General features: G+C 41.6%; 1 non-coding gene across 1 annotated transcript; it reads right to left on the bottom strand.

The window, feature by feature from the left end:
• Positions 1-3146: 3146 nt before the first annotated feature.
• Positions 3147-3253, bottom strand: LOC130508809 (small nucleolar RNA R71). Its single transcript, XR_008942989.1, has one exon. It is a non-coding gene; the product is annotated as a small nucleolar RNA R71 (small nucleolar RNA).
• Positions 3254-4056: the final 803 nt, after the last annotated feature.

Below are 4056 nucleotides of genomic sequence, written 5' to 3'. Positions count from 1 at the left end.
GGGATTAAGTCGGTTTTGAAATATACTCGGCCCGCATTCTGGAATCACGTCGGTCGATACCAAGGGTCCACTGTTGATCGACAGTCCTTTATCTCCTCGACAGCTTCATCTCGCGAGGCAGATTGACCACTGTTCAGTAAAACGGGCATAACTTCTGCTATGGGTTGCTAATTGACCTCAACCGGTGGAATTTGAAATCTAACTCGAAGCTCTATCTTGAGTCAAAAAATGGACTCAATCTAACGGTGGGAAGGTCTTTATTCGACTCGTAAAGTTACAACCGGTTCTAAACGACGAAAATTTAAAACATAAACTTTTAACAAAGTTTTGAGATTTTGAAGCAAAAGGTTTAGTCATCATACATGTTTAGTTCACCAAGCTTGAAGCAATCAATATCTGGAACCTTCACATCCACCATCCTCACTTCTGCGAGCTGTAGCTCCGATTCAAGGATTTCCTTGTCAAGCTTCATGGCATAAGACGGGATGAATTTGTCAAGTAACTCTAGTTTTGCGCTGATAGCCTTCACTTAACCCTCGGCTTCAGTCTTGAAGAAAATTGCATCCAGTTGCTTCTTTTGCATATAGAGCATAGCCCTATAATGCGTTTAGGTTTCCAGTTTTGCCTTCTTGAAAGCCTCCTGGAGAGTTGATCCATAGTCATCTTCTAATGGATCTTTAAGTGTCAAATACTTGTTTCCTGCCATTTTTAACATTTTTCTTGATTAAAAAACATAAACATTTGCTATTTTTTTTTCAAATCTTAAGTCTACAATCTGATCCAACATTAAAAAAACTAATTTTTTTTAACGCTGGATGATTATGCTATTACAAACCAAGAAATATTACAGACGATTCTACAGCCGATAATTCTACCTGCCTTATGAGAATTTTTGCATGACTGCATCACTTGAACTGCCCTATGGATCAACGCTTGACCGGTACTCCTTGTGCCATGCTACAAATCTCTTATAAGTCTTTTTGATGTCTTGCATATTTGTATTGTTTTAACCATTCATTCATAAGCATTTTCATCATATAGATTAGGATTTAGACATGTTTAGGTTGCATTTGGCATACATATGTCTCTATCAGTGGAACACCACATGGAGTTCTTGGAGATATTTGGAAGCAATGTGATCAAAAAGGGGGTGAAAGATGAGCATTGATGGAGGCCTTAGAGAAATCTTCTGTTGCTAAGATTTTGTGGAGACACAGGAAATTGAGTTAGCTTTCTAATGGAAGTGGTTTCAAGTCATTTGGAGATGTAATGGAGAAGTTACGATCAATTTACTAGAGGCATATCCATCCTGGTCGAGAACCGCAGAGTGACCTTCCGGAGCGACTCCCTAAGGTAGCTCCCAACCAGAGCGACCAATCAGAGCGACCTACCTAAGTCGCTCACATTTTCATCGCCCGGAGACACAAAAATGGAGGCTGGAGCGACCTCTCAGAGCGACCCCCAAAGGTCGCTCCCAGCCCCAGAGCGACTTCCTGGAGTGACCCTCTGAGGTCGCTCCGCGTTATCTGCTGCACGATTTTATTATTTTTCAAGGACCTTTTTGCAATTGTTGTGCACGTTTTTGCACTTGGAAAACCTAATGTTTAAGTACTATGTAGCCACCATTTGGCAATCCATCTTTTATCTATTGAATACACAAAACTCTCTCAAGAAAAAGCTCTCTTTTGATTTGATTGTTCTTGTGTTCTTGTGATTTTCTTTTCTAGTACTCTATATGATTCATCTGAAATCCACCATGGGTTTAAGAGGAATCATGGAGATTAGTGAGTAATCACCTTTTGGATTCATGGGTTAGGGTGATTAAGGGTGATTAGGCTAGTTCTAGGATGTTTTAGGTATAAATCATACTTGTTCCTTGCATAGTAGAGTCATCTTAATGCATCATTTGAGTAGGCCACTCAAAAAGTGATCTCTAGGAATTTCTCACCCGACAGGTGTTTGATGAAATGCCTGAGTCAACTCTCCTAGGCTTTTAGTGTACTTTGCCAAAGAGATTTGTTGTTAAAGATGCTAAGATAGCTAATAGACTTGTTAGTAATGATTGCTTGCATGTTATTCAACCAAAGACATTTGATGTTTGAGACATGTTAGCAAATGAGCATTCATCTAGACATAGAGCTTGCTTAGAATTGTGTCTAGGCTTAAGGTTGATAGTTTGATTTATCATTTACATTCCTTAGTTCGAAACCTGATCACCTAAGGTCTAAATCCCTATACCCATGAGTTCTCCTTTCCAATAGCTTAAAAGTATCATTTCTGTTACTTGCATTGTAGTTTTAGTTTAAAAACAATCAAATTCACTGATTGCGCTTAGATTAGGCAAATACTTGCATTCTCTCTGCATTTGAATCCCTCAGAACTGGTTCGACAACTTACTTCCACTATTCTATCATTTGACTTAGGAGCCTCAAAACTCATAACATCAAATTGGCGCTGTTACCAAATTCTGAGTTTGATTTGAACATTGAGATTTAGTCATTTGCTTGAGACTAAGTCATTTTTATTTTTGTAAGTTACTGATTCTCTTCTTCACTCTTTGTGATTTTCAGGTGTATGAACTTGAGGAGCAAGGGTACATCAAACCTTGTCCCAAGAGCCGCAGACATCAGAGCTTTAGAGAGAGAGTGTGCTAAAAAAAGAAGAGAGGAAGAGCAACAAGCTTTACTGCAGACACAGGAAGCTGAGATGGCTGATCCACAAAATTCTCTGAACTCCAATGGAGTAAACAATGCTCCACAAGGGCCCCAACAGCGACCAGCTCGCCCCATTGGCACTTATGACTGCCCCAACATCCATGGTCCTAGACTTGGAATCCGAGCACCAGCTGTGACTGCTAACAATTTTGAGATCAAGTCAGGACTGCTAAACTGCATAGAGAACAACAAGTATCATGGTCTGGCTGTGGAGGACCCATTTGATCACTTGGATAAGTTTGACAGCTACTGTGGTATGTCAAAGCCTAATGGTGTGTCCGAGGATGTCTTAAAGCTCAAGATATTCCCTTTCTCTTTGGGGGATAAGGCACGTCAATGGGAGAAGTCTCTACCAAGTGACTCCATCACCACTTGGGAAGACTGCAAAAAAGGGCATTCTTGGAGAAGTTCTTCTCTACCTCAAGAACTGCTAAGTTGAGGAATGAGATCTCCAGCTTCCAACAGAAGAACTTGGAAGGATTCAGTGAAGCTCGGGAGAGATTCAATGGTTACCAAGCTCAGTGCCCACACCATGGATTCTCTAAGGAGAGCTTGCTGAGCACATTCTACAGAGGTGCTCTTCCTAAGTACAGAGCCAGACTGGATACAGCTAGCAATGAGTTCTTTTTGGAGAGAACTGAGGAAGAGGCAGAGGCTCTGGTTGACAACATGGTTAAGAGTGATGCAGTCTACAGTGGAGACCATGACAGAAGCAGCAGAGGTGAGGACAATCAAACAAGGAATGAGATAAAGGCTCTTCAGGAGAAGATTGACAAACTCATTGCTGATAAGGCCACACAAGCGCAGGTGAACTTTGTTGGCACTCCAAGCCAGGAGATACCTCCTACTGTCAATGAGGTTGAGGGTTTGGAAGGGCAAGAAGAATTGTGTTTCATCAACAGTAATGGTAGCTGGTACAAGAAGGAACCTAACTTTCAGTACAACAACTACCAACAGAAGCCCTGTTCAAACAACCAGCAGAGTGGTTATCAGCCTCGAAACAACCAGCAGAGCAACTATCAGCCTCAGCAAAACTCCTCTCCTAACTCCTCTGCCCCTCAACAGAGCAGCACTGATGCCTTACTGAAACAGATCTTGGAGTCTCAGACTAGAAGTGAGAAGCATGTGGGCTATGAGCTGAAGAACCTTCACTCCAAGATTGATGGGAGCTACAATGAGCTCAACAACAAATTCTCCCACCTTGCTTCTTCTGTCAAGAATTTGGAGAATCAGTTTGCTTCCATGAGCTCCCACCAGAACCGCCAGCAAGGATCTCTACCTGGAAAGTCAGATCAAAACCCTAAGGAAGCAAAAGCTGTCACACTTAGGAGTGGTAAACAGT

This window comes from Raphanus sativus, chromosome 2, assembly GCF_000801105.2.
Source record: "Raphanus sativus cultivar WK10039 chromosome 2, ASM80110v3, whole genome shotgun sequence".
Taxonomy (NCBI): domain Eukaryota; kingdom Viridiplantae; phylum Streptophyta; class Magnoliopsida; order Brassicales; family Brassicaceae; genus Raphanus; species Raphanus sativus.
This window is presented reverse-complemented; position numbering and strand designations above follow the sequence as displayed.